The sequence below is a fragment of the Leptonychotes weddellii genome, chromosome 2, assembly GCF_054177405.1.
Source record: "Leptonychotes weddellii isolate Sample4059 chromosome 2, ASM5417740v2, whole genome shotgun sequence".
Taxonomy (NCBI): Eukaryota; Metazoa; Chordata; class Mammalia; order Carnivora; family Phocidae; genus Leptonychotes; species Leptonychotes weddellii.
The window spans coordinates 175397980-175415202 of NC_138370.1; the positions used below are offsets into that span (position 1 = coordinate 175397980).

At 50.7% G+C, this 17223-nt stretch overlaps 1 protein-coding gene across 4 annotated transcripts in view; it reads right to left on the bottom strand.

The window, feature by feature from the left end:
• Positions 1 to 17223, bottom strand: part of AFAP1 (actin filament associated protein 1) — a 141019-nt gene that overhangs the window by 102197 nt on the left and 21599 nt on the right. For 3 of the 4 annotated variants that reach the window (XM_031030999.2, XM_081812688.1, XM_006736086.3), the window contains exon 2: positions 8284 to 8332. The gene's annotated coding sequence lies outside the window, so the exon portion shown is untranslated. Of the gene's footprint in view, positions 1 to 8283; positions 8333 to 11503; positions 11677 to 17223 lie in introns of all 4 variants that reach the window. The other variant, XM_081812687.1, reaches the window with a different exon arrangement.

Below are 17223 nucleotides of genomic sequence, written 5' to 3' on the forward strand. Positions count from 1 at the left end.
TGGCGAGTGCTCTGGCAGGGAAGCAGAGCGACCAGAACGAGCTGCTCGGGGAGGAGGCACAGGAGGTCAGCCCCGCACCTTGCAGGCACCCCATTACAGCACTCTCGAAACGCTGCTAGTTCTGCACATCCATCTGCCCCAGGCCACCCTAGGGATGGCTCCCCGCGGGGCTAGTCCCAGGGGCCAGAGGAGAAGCTGCTACAGCTCACATACATACCCTGCTCCATAAACCATGGCTGAGGGAAAGAGCAGCTCAAGAACAGCTTGTCTGTCAACACTCAATAACACAAAACGAGATGATCTGCAAGTCACACTTTTCCTGTTGGAGGCGAGGCTAGGTTCACAAACCATCCTTCGCTGAGAAGGGTGGAAGTCAAAGCATTCTTTACCACTAAGCACACTCCAAGTTGCCTGTGCTGGAGAAAATCCCGTCATCATCAAGCCCATAAGCCTCAGCCTCTCCGCCATCCCCAGGGCCTGATAAAACAAGGTTTGGAAAACCCTGGAAATTGTGAGGGTGCCTCCCAGCCCCAGGAGGCTCCAACACCAGGAATGAGGAAGACAGGCTGACTGGGGACAACAGGTGTCTGGGGAGTAAAACAGAAGGGGCAGTGGGCTGGGAAAGTGCTGGAAGCAGACATGGCAAATAAAGCTGGGGCTCTGAAAGCAAACGTGTGTATGGATGGGTGGGAGGGGGTGTGAGTGTGGGTGGTGTGTGCACACACGCAGGAAGGCTCAAGGGAACCTCATCAAGAGTCTGACCGGGAGGCGGAACCATGATTAATAAACAATGTGGCCGGCAGCACCTGGCTGTGTTTCGCTTACTCATGGTTTAAACGGATTCAAACACACATCGCTCCCTCACATCTGAGCCCTAGCAAACACCTCTAATAGCCCTGCCAGGAGAACATCTGACCTTCACACGTGGCCAAAAATAAAGCTGCCGCTATCAAATGAACACAGAATGAATCCTGACTGCCTACAGCCCTCATGAATGCCATCCTCGGTGCTCCCAGTTATGCCGGAATCCTCCAGAAATCTGTAGTGCCGCCAGGCGGGGCCGTAAATAACACGCCACACACCGGGGCGCTTCCCACGCTGCCCGTGCAAACCGTCTCCATTCCAGGTTACTTAACAAACTGTCCTTCCAGGGTATCTCTGGGCCAGATTTGGCCACTCTTTTCCGCAGCCTCGGATCGTATGCTAAAAGAACGATCTCAGGAGACCCACGTGCTGCTGGCCACATGTCGATGCCAGAAAGCCAGGACACCCCGAACAAGCGGGAGAGTGCACTGGCGGCCCCGCCCTGCCCCCCACCTGCTCGCTCTACGTGGGCTCCAACCCAGCTAGCCCTGCAAAATAAACACACGTCAACACACCGCACGGAATTTGCCTCCGAGAGCATGTCTCGCAACCCACAAGAAACCATAAGAACAGCTTTTAAAATGGCCCAAGTGAAAACCTCAGAAATGCAGACACCGGGCCACGTGTGGATGCGGGCGTGCCGCCGCCGAGCGACACCGCGGTGATGCACCGACAGCAGACAAGAAGGGCGGGACAAACCTAGGCAGGCACTGGAGGAAGCGGGACCTCCAGGTCAGAGGGGGTGGTCGAGGAAGGGCTCGGCTGGGGAGCGGCAGTGAGGGGTGGCCTCGCCCAGGGGCCATGACTTCCCTGCCCCAGCGCTGTAGCCGACAGCGCTCTCTGCCGCAAGGACACTTCTGTGTTGCAAGCGGCCGCAGGCCTCCGGTCCGAGGAGCAACATCGTCATGGAAGAGGAAGAACATCACGGTGGGAGCTGAAACACGACTGCAAGGCGAGTTCCTAAGTCACACGCGGGAGGCAGCCTGCGTCCATCGGTGCCTGTTACAACTTCACCTCCCTGCTCCGCTGTCACTCCACATAGAGTCCCTGACTTCCCTCTGACCCCAAATTTTAGGAATCACATATTTTTCCATGGCTTTCCACCCCCGATCAAAACACACCGAGCATCCTGACGAAGAGATCGGTCCTGCCATCATTTTGACATCTGGTTTTGCAGAACTATATGCTTTTGGTGCCGCTCGATGACCGGACCGTAGCACGGGCAAGATTAACCCCCTATGGGACAGCAGGCAGTGACCCCTCTCTTCTGGCCACGGTCCCATGCAGCCTCGGGAAAGCCGAGGCGGGGGCCACTCCCTCTGCAGAAAGCCCAGAGGAGGTGGGACAAGTAGAGAAGGTAGGCAGGAGGACAGGTGCGCAGCCTGTGAGGAGAAAGGTAGGGAGCACGCCCTCCCTGGAAGCATCTTTGGATTTTATAAAGGGAGGAGGGAGGGGCTGGGCCAGTTCTTTGGCTGCATTTCTAAATACTGATGTAAAATCCGAATTCAGACAAAATAAAAGGGGATCTCTCTAATAAGTATACGCTCTGGTGTTCCGTGTCACTCATTTGGAAAATCATTTAGAAAGTAATAATCATTTAGAAAGAATTCACGTTTAGGTGATCATTTAGAAGATCCAGGTTACATTCTAAGGCCCCCATCCTTGTGCAAACAAAGTGCCAGGGGCTATGCCGTGGGATACACCTCTTCTGCACATCAATCAATAATATATTCAGTTATCTATTGACGAAAACCTTAATTAGCTCACGTAGACTTGAGATACAGATTTGAAAGACCTGAAATACAAACAGAAGACAGCCTGTTGGTAGCTCTGCTTCAGAATTTTGGATGGTGCGAATAACCCTTCATGATTCCAAAACCATCAGCAGTCCATCTTCACTGACTGTAGGAGGGCAATCCTTCTGGGCCCGGCGTGATAAAGAGCCCAGCTGGCGAGGGGACAGATCGTAATCAGTCCTCTGCGGGCCCAGCCAGTCCCAGGTGCTGATGTAATGCGTGGAAGCAAAGGGCTGTCAACGGCCAAGCATCTAAATACTTACCCCACCTCGCCATCTGCTGCTTCTGTCATTTGAATTTAAAATTAACCAGACCACCGTTAGAGTCGGCGCCTGCGATGCTCTTCTACCATGATGGGTACTGACCGGCCACATAAGGGCTCAAGCTGTAGCACGGATAAGAGTCCAAAGCGCTTAAATGCTAGGCTGAGAATAAAGTAAAAATTGCAATTCTCTATTTTCCCCCTTTTTCATCCCCCTCTTCTAAAGTCGCCATTCCCCAAACTCATTCGATTGTCTTGTTTTATCGAACGTATGAGAAAATGTAAGGTACTGTGAAATTTAAAGGTATTGTAAAAAATCACCACTTGCTCTCAGTAGAAGACGTGTCAATATGATTTTAAGCTGCCGGGTTTTTCTCTGTGCCTGTGGCGCTGGGGTACATTTTCTCCCCCGTTCCTGCATATTCAGAGTCGAGGAAGACGGTGTGAGCAGGAGAGAGGGTGGTGAGGTGAGCAGTTGAAAGGCTCTGGGAAGGACACAGGTAGGCTCTGGTCCCACTCCACCCAGGTGATGCTGGGCAGCTCGCTTTCTTGTGCCTCGGGCTCTATATTCTACCTGCACCAGGATAAAAGCCCTCGGCACACGCGTGCGCACACACACACACACACACACACACGGGGCAGCGTTGCTCACCTGTGTGTAACGCTGTGACCACCTGCTGATTTCCCGAGGAAGTGGTCTGCACATTTCTACTCAAGACCCGCACCTTCTTCCAGGTTAAGTATTTGGGCCGATGAGTCATCCCGCAGGGACCCATGTGGCCTCCCCGCCTACAGTCCCCCACTCCCTGCTCACGCAGCTTTTTCCACAAGCATTTTTCATGACACGGCCGTCTCACCCCGCCCGTTCACTCAGCAAATACTAATCGCTGTGCCGGGGCGGGGGGCGGAGCAGCGACTCGAGACAATAACCCGGCCTTCGGGGAGCCCATGTGTGTGCTGGTGCGCACGGACAAACCGAACGCTAGGGAGTGACAGATGCCGTACGGAAGCGTGCCGCGGAGGAGGGGAGAAAGAACATCTCCACCCGGCCTGCCGTGATGCTGACATTGTGCCAGGTCAGCAGGGAAGAGGACAGTGACGAGAGCCACTGTAAAGTGACACTGTCCTCCCTCCATTCTTCTCTCTTCATAATGGAAATAAAGAGGGAGGGGGCATAAAACTGTTTTAAGATGGTTTCAGATTTCAGACGTCTGGGCACCAAACCCGCTGCATTTCAAGGAAAAGCTGATCAACCATATGGCCGACGGCTGACTGTTTTTAAGAGGGACTCTTAAATACGGGCAAATGTGTCTGTTTATGTGGATGCTCGGGGCCCGCGCTCGTGCAAACCGTGCTCACGGAACTATCCGTTTTGCCAGATTTGCCAGCTTGCCACAAACAGTCTTCCACGCCTTTTCTGTTTATAAATAGCACACACCCCCAGATATGCAAATCGAGGCGAGCTGTCCCTTCTGCCGCTGCAGCCATGACAATGGGGCCAAATCCACAAGCACACACCGCACAGTGGGGCTGTCGGGCCGTCCGAGGGGTGGATTCCTCCGCCGGCCTGCTTTCCTTGAAGGTGGTAAGGAACAGAGGAGGAGCCTTCTCTCCGCACAGGACAGACCGCACTGGGTTCTCTGGAAGCATTCTGCTCCCACATCCGCCTGCCCCTCCCCATCGCCCCCCGCTTCCCAGTTTGCTGCAGGCCCTGGAAGGCTCCCACGGCCCTGCAACAGGAACGTGCTATGGCTCCCATCACACACGGGAGGAACAAGGAGCTGCTGGGACGGCATGCTAATCAGAGAGCCCCATTCACAGCCGGAGTCTCTTGATGCCCAAATTATGCTTTTCCATCACACTGTTTACAAGGAGCTGAATTCAGGTTCTTTCTACAACAGCCCGGAGGTATTTACACGACAGAAACCATGATGACCTGTTAGTATTCTCTTTCTTCTAAAATGTTGAAATAATAGCATTTATTATGCACTCGGAAGGTGCCGGGCTCTGAGTTTTATCTCACTGAACTCTTGGGACAACCGCATAAGATCGGTACCATACCACTCCGCAACCGAGGCACGGAAAGGCTGAATAGCTAGCTAGTCCACGGTCACAGGTTATTTCGCATTTTTTTCAAATTTTCAAAAGTAAATATCGCTGCCGTTACAAATGTTATTAAAGTGTAAACATAATTAAGATGCACTAAATAGGGGCGCCTGGGTGGCTCAGATGGTTGAGCGTCTGCCTTCGGCTCGGGTCGTGATCCCAGGGTCCTGGGATCGAGCCCCGCATCGGGCTCCTGGCTCGGCGGGGAGCCTGCTTCTCCCTCTGCCTCTGCCTCTCCCCCTGCTCATGCTCTCTCTCTAACTCTGTGTCTCAAATGAATAAATAAAATCTAAAAAAAAAAAGATGCACTAAGTAATAAAACGATGCAATAAATAATAAAATGAACTCAGATTTATGCCAAACAGGGAAACTCTCCCTCCACTCTAACCCCCGATCCAGCCCCTCCTCTGGGGCAACCAGTGCTATCAGCATGTTACCCAGCCGTCCAGAGCGCTGCCATGGGTGTGCAAACAAGGAGCCTTGCGCACACACAAGTGAGATACTGTCTACATCACCACGGAACCCCCCCAGGGCCTTGAGCGGGCGTAGCGATTGCACGCCCCTCCTCCGTGAGACACCTTCCCTGCCACCTCCTCTAAACAGTCAAGGTGAAGGGTCAGCTTGTCACACAAACACAGCTCCTGGCTGCCGGCTCCCCTTCCCCGCCCTGTCCCACGTGCAGCCGTGTTTTCGGCCAGCAGCCGGAAAGAACTGGCAGTCGTCGTGGTAGACACGAACATGCCACGTGATCGATTCCTCCTCGAGCAGGGACTCGGCACACAGGGACAGAATCCTTCTGTGCCTTTGTGTCCCCACGACCATCCCGTGTTGCTTTTGCAATCACATGGGGTTAGTTGGCTTATTAAGGTTTTCACATTCTGAGTCTTTTTCTATTTCATGAGAAAGACATGGATACGTCCTGGTGGAGATATTCATACCATTACGGAGAGTGATAAACAAACAGAGGCCCCTCATTGCCACTCTCCCCCACAGAAATAGCTGCTGCTATCCCCATCCTCCGTGGGATGCCGTGGCATCCTTCCCATGGTGCATATCGATTCCAGCACACACATCGGGGCCTTCTTTTAAGGATGCACCTCATCAATGGGCAACGGATGTCATGCTTCCCGCCGTAAGGAAAGCCCACTTCTTCAATGCACACCATGCCAGAGGCCTGGGGTGGGTATGGCAGAGTGAGGATACAAGGCTTTGCCCTGGGAGGTCATTATCCCGGCCCAGAATAGTCACAAAATATCTGGGCAAAGGATGGGAAACTGTCAATCCAAAAGACATGAGCAGGCAAGTCAGAAAAGAAAATCAATCACTCAAACCTCACTAATAATGAAAAATGCAAATTAAGGGGCACCTGGGTGGCTCAGTCAGTTAAGCGTCTGCCTTCAGCTCAGGTCATGATCCCAAGGTCCTGGGATCAAGTCCCACCAAGCAGGGAGCCTGCTTCTCCCTCTGCCTCTCCCCCACCCTGCTCCTGCTCTCTCTCACTCTGCGCGTGTTCTCTCTCTCAAATAAACAAATAAATCTTTTTTATAAATGCAAATTAAAATGATACCATCTATTATTTATCCAATTGGCAAATTGCTTTGACTGGTAATACTCAGTATTGGTGAGGACTCGGTGAGGCGGCTGCCTTGAGCACGGCTGAACCGTACCAATGGAAACCACCTCTCTGAAGGAGAGCTGAAGGCGTCTGCCAAGATCAGCCACACCACCATACCCTCTGTCACCCCACCCCAAGAACAACCTGCGCTGACATGCACACTGAGTTCTGCAAACAAGGGTCTTCGTTACCCACAATAGCACTATAAACTATAAAACCCAAACATCCAACATTACATAAACATTTCAGGTATAATTTAAGTATAAATCGTGTTTTGAAAGAGTATTTCATGATGTGACAAAATGCTCATTTATATTTGTGGAATAAAAAAGAGATCTCAGACAGATGTAACACCCATTTTACTAAAAAAAAAAGAAAAAAATCTATGCTGAGAAAAAGAAAAGGAATAGGCCTTAGTCAAGGGTCTCCAAGACCTTGCCCCAGCCCCAGCCCCGAGGTTCGATGCTGGCCAGGAGGACTCAGCACACAGGCAGACTCGGAGCTAGACTTATCGCGGCGAGAAGAAACAAAGCACAGGCAGCAGCAGGAAAGGCATAGGGAGCGGAGGACACCAGCTGGGGACCTGCGGGGTCCTCTCCCTCGCAGTTACGCAGGACAGCACATGTGAAGCGCTGTCACCAGGAAGTCCGTTAGAGACCCCGCATCAGGGTTTTCACTGGGGACTGGACACATGGGCCCCCTTAGTCAGGCTCCGGGAGGAACTCGGGTGTGCCGGCACGAACCGTGCTGTCTGCACAAAGAGCTCAGGCTCGGCGAGCCGCTCTCACCAGTCAGGGTGGTGGGAACCGTCCCCACATCAAAGTTCCAGACACCAGCCAAGGGCCAAGCTTGCAAGCAGGCCTCCCAGAGGATGGCAGTCTCTGGCCTGCCGTGGTAACACTTTTCTGCACGAGGCCAAAACGTTCATAGTGCTGATGTCTGCTGGTGAGACTTATTTTCTTCTCTATCCTCTCTTATTTCCAAACGCTCCCCAATGAACATGTATTTCCTTTACGAGTGGGGAGGTGTGTCACACGCTCCTAAAAGCTCTGTTTTGCATGATGACAATTTTCAGATTAGACACAAGGGAATTCTTTTTTTTTTTTTTTAAAGATTTTATTTATTTTTTTAGAGAGCAAGCGAGAGAGAAACAGCATGAGAGGGGAGAGGGTCAGAGGGAGAAGCAGGCTCCCTGCCGAGCCGGGAGCCCGATGTGGGACTCGATCCCAGGACGCTGGGATCATGACCTGAGCTGAAGGCAGATGCCTAACCATCTGAGCGACCCAGGCGCCCGACACAGGGGAATTCTAATATTCACAAATGCCATAAGAAGACAGGCCAGGGAGAGAGCTCAGCGGGGCTGGCGAGGATGCCAGAGAGCCACTGTGGGATGGGCGGTCCTGGGTGAAGAGCAGGGATGAAAACTCCACCTATGTCCTCAGGATTTCCAGCTTTTCCCCCAACCAAACAAGCCAGATCGTCAGACTTCATCTCTGACATGGATATAAGCAGGCACTATCTTGGTTTTAATGCAAAGACCTCTATTCCGAGCACCCCCAGCAGACAGTGTAATGGCTCTTGCTGAGACAGTTTAATTTCTTTTAATGCCACTGAATTGGAAGATCATGAAATCTTCTTACCTGTGCTTCCTTCTGATGATCTTCACCAAAGAAAGAATTTCAGAAGAATCTAAAAGGTAAAAACAAAACAAAACATGTATGAACTGGAGATACATGACCCAGAACTCAATCCCTGACTCTACGACATCATTTCCTTATGGTAAAAGCGGAGGGAAACACGGCCTGCCTCACAATTCTAAGGGTCAGGTGAGAAAACAGATGTACAAGAATTTTAATGATAAGATGCTAATATCAGAAACCCCTCACATCATCATTCCACAAATGCCTACTATGTGCAGGCTCAGGCCCGGGCAATACGGCGGTAAATAAGACAGACATAGGCCCATAGAGCTCAGAGGGCGTGCGGCTCACTCGAAGAAGAGATCGTGAGTAAGGTATGGGGGTGACAGGAGGCAGCCTTCTAGCAGGGGGTCTGAGAAGGCCTCTGGGACTGAGACTTGGCTTGCAACCCCAGAACTACCACGCGAGAGCTCTGTGACCTCGGGCAAGTTGCTTCAGTTTCCCTGGGCCTCAGTTTCCTTATCTGTACGATAAGGATCCAAAGAGTAGCATCACAATCCTCCTGGGGCTGTAATGAGAATTTAATGATTTCATGTCTGTGACATTCTCAGAACCATGTTTGGCCACAGAAAATACTTAAACTGTGGAGATAATTTTTATAAGATAAATATATAAATTTTAGGGGCTTTGAGAGGATGTAAACGAGACCCTAACCTGTTCATGCAAGATGAGCAAAATTCTCCCTGACCAAATACTCCTATCTCCCCCTCAGCAAGTCTAGTGAACTTTATTCCAGGGGTATTCCCAGGAAATGAAGGTTTTAGATGCTACATCTGGGCAGTATTAAAAGTGTGCCAAATACCCAGTAAATGACTACATTAAACATATTTCCAAAATAATTACATATGTTTCCAAAACACATACAGGCTTGAAATTTTCCAAAATTTAAAAGCACAAAGCACCTTCACATATACCAGCTCACTGGCAAAAACCCTTCGACAGAAGCCGAACAGAGAAGGCAGGGCATTCAGTGACCCTGTGAGGCCTGGTCGCAGTCCGAGAGCCAGTCGGTGGGGAGAAAGCAGACCGAAGCAGAGTGTCCCTTTGTTAACACCGCTCTTCTCCCTCCACACCGTAACGTGCACATACCCGCTTAGCTCCTAAAATTCGACAGAAATCCCAACGTAGAGACTTGAAATAGCATTCGAGAATTTCCACGATGCACACACGCATCTTGTTCTCTGGCTTTGAGAATTGCTTCGCTGCCCTTCGGCCGCGGAGGCAGAAACCAGACTGCATTCCCCGGAGCCAAAAGCAGAGTGTTTGCTTCTCAGCAGGTAATCTTTGGGGTTAAACGAACAGGAGATCATTCCACAAAATTACTGTTACGCTTCTCAAAAAGCAAGTGTGACTTTCATAGAAAAATCTATGGTGTTTCCATTTGGGAGAAAGGTCCACGAAAGCCACAAAAGGATAATACAGTCATACAACAACAATTAAATTCATCTGTCACACAGTGAAACCCCAAAGCCCTCAGGCACCCAGCTGCTTTCTGAGCTGAAATTAAACTCCAACTGAGAAACAGGTCAACTCTCTAAAATATTCTTTTGCAAACATCTTAAGTAAAAATTCCTTTAGCTTGCTTGTCGTTTTCCAGACGCAATACCTCTGCTGGCCTTACTTGAATTTCCATGGCCCCGATGCCAAGTCAGCCACTGTGGTGACAACACGGAGGGACACGACATGGCCACACCTTCGAGGAGCTCACACGGGGAAAGGAGGCCACCCAGCCACAGTCTTAAAGTAGCACACTCATTGCTATTACCTATTTCAGCCATGGCTCTAACTAGCTTGAATTTAAAAAAAAAAAAAAAGAACCTAGCACACATAGCACATCCCATTTCTAGAAGGAAGCGATCAGATCTGAACAGTAAGTGAAGCTCAGAGTGTGGGGGCCAGGCAGACACAGTCCCTGTAGCGTGAGAGCTCATTCACAGGGGTTAAGAAACGTACCACGCGGAGGCGGAGGAGGCCCCCAAGCACAGGGGCGACCGGGGGCTTCAGGGACGTCCGGGCATCTGGAGGCAGGAATAGAGGGTGGGATATCTAAAGCCTCCAAACTGAACAGAATGCCCCCCAAGAACTCCTCCCCAAATGGGTGAGGGGTTTAGAGGAGACTAAACGTAGCACTGTCCCAACCAGAGCGTGGAGCCCTGGTGGAGCGGCGAGGAAGATACAGGGCCACCCTAATTCGGTGTGTGACCTTGGTTAAGCCCCTTCTTTATTTTTTATTTTTTAAATTGAGGTGTAATTGACACACTACATTATGTGAGTTTTGGGTGTATAACATAATGATCTGATATTTGTATGTATCGCCGATGATCACCACAATAAATCTAGTCAACATCCCTTACCACACAGTCACAAGATCTCCTTTCCTTGTAATGAGATCTTTTAAGATCTACTCTCTTAGCAGCTCTCAAATATACAAAACAGTATTACTAACTAAGGTCACCATGCCATACCTGAGAGCCCTTGGTTAAGTCCCTGATCTTCTGGGAGCCCCAGTAAAATCACCAGAAAGACAAGAGATGTGAAAACCCACCCACCTTTTGCACAGAACTGCTGAGAGAATAAAATGAGACCATGGATTTTAAACTTCTTTGTGAACCATGAAGCAAAACACAAATGTGAGAAGTCATTACCACCATTGATAACAGCCACGTAAAACTGAGTTCCTCCCAGGTTCTCCTGACCAAGTGCACCATGAGTGCGGGTGATCTAGCTGGGCAACCCCAGAGCCCAGGGCTTGAGTTGTATCACTCCTCCGAGGGGTCTGAAAGCTCTCTGAGAGAGAGAACCAAACCGACGTATGAGACCACACTTTCTCGGATGGGTCTGAGGTCATCCCAACTCTCAGCACAGCTAAGCCACCTGGGGAGTTGTCCCCCGCTAAACTCAGAAGCTGGTGTCTGTACTACAGCAGAGGCCAAAGAGCGTTCAGTGTCACATGATGATACTAAGTATCCCAGGCTTAAACCATAGAAATCACATGAAGCTGGAATCCCCAAAAAATGTATTCACAGAAGAGATTCAGTGAATTCCGCTTCAAATGCATCCACTATCACCCGTAGTGCTCAGTCCTCTGCCTCCTTCCGACTGACTCCACTGATGCTCTGACCTCACCCAAGCTTTTACAACACCACGGAAAATGACACACCTGCGTGCTCCTCACAGCGGAGCATCAGACGGACCACCAACACTTCTCCCGGGGCGTTCCCCAAAATCACGCTGCAAAGTCCCAGTAAATGCAGGTAAACAACTCCTCAGTTGCCATGTTCTTTCTCCACTCCCCAGGAAGATCGGTTGAGATGATGAGTCTTGAAGTCAGAACTAAAAGAGGCCACAAGCATCATCTAACCCAACCCACAGTGCAGCACCCCAACACCCAGAAAATGGCAGAACAGGAGAGCCAAAGCCAAAACCCACTGGCCCAACCTCGGGCCCCGAACTCCTGCAGCAAAGCTGCTCTGGGAAGGAAGATAAAGACAGCCCAGGAAAAGCCACCGATCCACACTACGGCCATTCAAGAGTTTACTTAGCACTTCTGTAGGCACTTCCAACTGCGCAAGCCTGAATATGTAAAGAGTCATTTCGGCTGCATTTCAACTTGCTACCTGTATTCATAAAGCACAAACTGCTCTGTGGTCCAAGTGCACACAGTGTACCCCCTCATCATAATACTCACCCTATTTACCCTGTAGCCGCCTGTGCATCCACCGCCCTAGACCGCACATCCATGAGAGCGGGGATCAGCTATAATCACCTCTCTATCCCCAAAGCCCAGCCTATAAGACACCCACTAAGCGATGAATGAACTAAGGTAACTGCTCGAACATTTTAAACTTTCATTAACAAAACTGATTTACTAAGTTTTGTTGATGCAGATTTCGTACCACACAGCTTAAACCTTAACTTTTAGATTTATTCTGTGTTCTCCTAGATTTCACCTGCTAAGTATTTAATGAGCACCTAATACATGCTGGACATTGCCGAGCGCAGATGGCCTCGCAGTGCCTGGAACCAGAGTCCTTGTTCAGATAGAGCTTGGAGTCGGACAGGAAGCAGAGGAAGACGGGACGAGGTTTGGTGGAATAGCTGAGAAGAATGAGCCCTGGCCACTGAGGGATGCACTCACTTGGTCCGGCTGGCGTGCAGATAACACACACTTCCTACAGTGTGCGATCGCGTTCCCTCGGCGGCTAACGAAGCCGCAATGTGACGACCCCCTGCGTGCCAGACGTCACTGCAGAGCCGGGTTCAGGAGAAGAAACCAAAGGAACAAACAAAGCTCCAGGACTGTGCGTGAATACAGATCGAAACCAGCTTTTTTAGGGGCAATGCTCCAATTAGGAAATCCCCTGGCTACACTGGCTTGAAATTCAAGGTACTCTAGAGGCTGATATTCAAGTGATGAATTAACCCTACTGGTTCAAACCGAAGAAATCTTTGATTCAAGGGCTAAAGATGAATTATCTTTGGCCAATTTATGAGCTCTGAGTATTTCCACTAAGAAAATTATGAAAATTACTGAGCGCTTACCATGTGCTAGGAACAGGCTTCAAGCTACACGCTTTATAGACACGTTTGTATTTAAACCTCAGGACAATCCTGGGAAATGACAATGACCCCTCTCATCCCATTTCACAGATGAAGAAAGCGAGGTTTACACAAGTTTTAATACTTGCCTCAAATTACACAGTTGGCAAAACCCAGGCAGCCCGCCTCCACAGCCCTGCACGAAGCGGTGGTATTTACAAGCTGTCCGGCGGAGAGCCCGTACAACCGGCTACAAGAAATACCAACAGAGCACTTCAAACCCAAGATCATCTTGTGCCAGTCAAACCAGACTTGCTGTCACTCTGCACAACTAACCGCCAAATGATTCCGTGAAGAAAAAGTAGAATGGGTAGACACTGAATAAACTGAAGAAAGGACAGACATTCGCAGGATGTGGCATTATTGGCACGATATTCTTTAAGCACAAGAACCTCCTGCCCCGCAGCACCCAAAGCCATCGTAAGCTGGTGAAAGCAGGAGGTTCTCGTGCTAGAACTCCCACTCACCTTGGACTCCGGTTCGCAACCTTCACCGTCCATTAGAATCACCTGGGCGGTTTCTCAAACCTACAGATGCCCAGGTTCCATTCCTGGAGATCCTATTTGAACTGGTGTGGAGTGAGCATGCCTGATTTTCCCAGAGCCCCCCACCTGGCCCTGGACGCAGCCAGGGTTAGGAACCGCTGCTCCAGATGCTCACACCCTTCAGCCCAGTTAGCCAAACGCTCACTGGGACTCTAAGCACTAGGGGTCCAGCTTAGGTAAGAGGAGTGACCACCTGCCCCCCGAAAAAAAAAGTATTTACAGTTTTCTCTGCTTTTAGGATAAACTAAGGTCAGAGATTTATTCCAGTTCAAACCAAATAAACCCCCGGTGAAAAAAATGTTCTTGTATAAGTTTACGTACAAACAACTTCCTTTATCCTCCCTGTCAGTAGCCGGAAGATTAACTCTGAGCCACAAGAAGCCTGCAGAAATGAGATATTCAGGTCTTGGCCGTTTGCCACAGTCCACGTGCACCCTCCCCCAGAAGGAGGGCTCAGCTACCACTTTCTCAGGAATGGAAACAGAAAAGGTCTGGCTACCAGCAGATGAGAGGTAAAGCACAACATGCAGGGGTCCCTGCAGGCTCCAGGTTCTAACAGTGATAAATGGGATTTCTGCCACCAACCAGGTAAGAAACCAAAGTTCCTTTTCCCATTCCTTAGAATCAAAAGTGGGAGCAGAGAGCGCAGCGATGGTCCGACCAGGTGCACTGGGCGCAGAATCCAGGCGACAGCCGAGGGGACAGGATCAGGAGTGCCATGGGCGGTGGCTCCCTTGTCCACCCACTCATGCATTCATTCCACAGACACGTGAAGCACTTTCCATGCTACTCACCCCACCCACTTTCAGCTTCCGTTGACTGCAGCCCCCTCAGATGCCACACGCGTTACGTCTAACCATCACCGACCCGTTTGCTGTCGGCCGCCATGTCACGGACGAAGCTGACTGCAGCACAGAGAGGCCTCAATGCCCCCTCGGTGATGCTCCCAGACGGCAGCACGGGGAACGCCCTTCCTCCTTGGGGTGCCTCCTGCCCCTGGCTGACCCGGCGTCCCCCAGACGGCTATCCTGTCCTGGCAGCTGTCGCGGGCTGTTCTGAGGCCCTGAAGGCCACAAGTGTACGGGGCTAAGGCAGTCCATCTGTCTCTAGCAGATCTAGTGCTTGTCCTGCTGGTCACTTCTGTGGGCAGATGGGTCAGGACAGGCTTTGGCAAGTGACCACGGAGTGACTCCCCTCCATTCCTCCCCCGGGGCATGCGGACTGGCTAGCTAGTGGTGAGGACAGCTTTCTTCTCTACCTCTCACTGCACATGTCTGCCCTAAAGCACTCAGACCATGCCACCAAATGTAGGCAGGGAAGAGCCTCCTCTCTCCAGGCCAACGTATGGGGCCGGGTGGCCTGGGGCATCTCTAACTCAGCAATAAAACAGAACCCCCCCACCCCATGACATAGGATGTATAACACACGTGCTCACTGCTGTCACCAGCCAGAACCACAGACGTGCTTTAAAGAGTTTCATACAATTATTCCCGAAGTGCTGCTCACACAGCATCACTCCCCGTGTCCGTGATGCTTTACGGACGGCAAAGCCTCTCCACCGTGCACTGCATCTGTGCCTCTCAGCAACCTTGTGTGATATGTCGAGTATATTTCATTATACCCACTGTCTAGATGGTGACACCAAAACTCACAGCAACTCAGTGACTTTCCCAAGGATACCCAGCTAGTGTTAGACCCGGGGCACGAGGCCTCTGGATTCCAGAACTTGCCAACATCCCACACGGTCCCTCTGGGGGACGCTCGCCGGCTCTCAAGAGTGCAGAAAGCGGGTCTGTCCCCAGAGCCCTCACCATGCCGGGGACAAGGGGGGACCAGCTTCCGATGGAGAGCACTTGCTTACTCAGGAAGGTTACACAGTACAACACAGTCCATCTGCACTTTGGAAGGACGTGCACGAGGTGCTCTCTGACCAGTCAGAGGGAATGACATGGGCTCCTGTACCTGCTCAACTGCAACAGGCCGGGGCGCTGAGCCGGGGCTGTGAGGTTGAGACTGGACGCAGCAGACATGCCCTAGAGAGCAATGTGCATAAAGTCCAGTTAGACAGCCGGAGGGAGGGAGGGGAACAAGGAGGGGGCTTCTAGTCCAAAGGACTGATGAGTAAGGATGTCATTACCCAAGTAAAAACAGGGCAGGAGAAGCAGGCTTGGAAGAGAAACGTGCTTATGCTTCATTTGAGAAGCATGAGCAACCCAAGGTGAGGATCGCTGAACCATCCTGGATTTCCAGAGTCTAGCACAGACTACACACGTGGGGGGATGTCTATGGAAGAGACAACAGGAGGAAGGAAAGTAAAGGAAGCCGGGTGGATATGACCACTGGGTCGCTAGTGTCTGGATCCTGGAGGCGGGAACAGAAACCAGGCAGTCATCCATAACTGTGCTCCGTTCACAGACTCATTACCTCATTTACTTTACTCATTACTCAGCTAGCTGAGTGCCCGAATGTGCCAGATGCTCGGTCAGACGCTGTAGGGCCCCGCTAAATACCCCGAAGCTCCAAGTGAACAGGGCAGGCATGTGGCACAAATGAGCAGGCAATCCGTGAATTAAGACAGACACGAGGACTGCGAGGGAACAGCAGAAACAGTGGCTGATGCGTGCCCAAATTTCCTGGTTTTCAAGGTGCCCCATCCACGCATCACGGTGATGGCACAGCACCTTCCACCCTCCAGAGCATCATAAGAATCATTCGGAGGGCTTACCACACAAAAAGTTCTGATTCCAAAGGCGGGGGCGTGACAACGTGCATTTCCAACAAGTTTCCGGGTGACAGTGGTCAGAGTGGCCAGAGGACCACGCTGGGGGACAAGGGAGAGGACTGAGGCAGGGCAGGCCCCAGGCAAGGTATTAACAACGCCTAGGGCTGGTTCTGCTTCTGGACACTAACTCAGTACCTGACCTTGATCAAGACACCCGAATTCTCCAAGCTTTGGATTCCTGATGCCAAAATGAGGACAAGCACTGCCATGACAGTCTTCGGAAGGAAAGAACAAATTAATGTATCACAAAGGAAACACTACTGTATTTTAAAAATTTACCTTTATGGTAATTTTCGAAGGACGAGTTTTGGGTGATTTATCTGTGTGTTTTTCTGCATCATTTGATTTCTTTACAATGTGCATATAACGTGTTTTACAAGAACATGAATAATTTTTTAAACAGCAAAAAAGTTCACATTTAAATTCTCTAGAAGAGTTTTCCAATGGATAACGAAACCAACGAAGTGCTTCACAACTAGCATCTTTCTCATAATTAAACTTTTTATTTCAAAATAACTGTAGCTTTACATGCAGTTGTAAGAACGAATATGGAAGAATCTCGTGTACTCTTTACCCGACCTCTCCCAGTGGTGATGTCCTGCAAAACCACAGTGCAATGTCACACCAGAATCCTCGAACTGACACAGGCAAGATACAGAACATTCTGCCACCACGGGCACCCCCTCCTGTGGCCCCTTCAAACTCACGCCCACCTCCCTTCCACCTCATCCCTGCCTCCTACGCCCTGACCTTACTCTGTCCTCCATTTCTGCACTCATGTCGTCTCGAGAACATCCTATAAATGGAATCCGACAGCACAGAGTCGCTGGGGTTGCCTTTTTCTCATTCAGTTTAACTCTCCGGAGACTCACCCGGGTCGTGGCGCGTAGCAGTCACCTGTCCTTCTCACTGCTGAGTCGTGTCCCACGCGGGGGCTGCACCACTGTTCGGGCA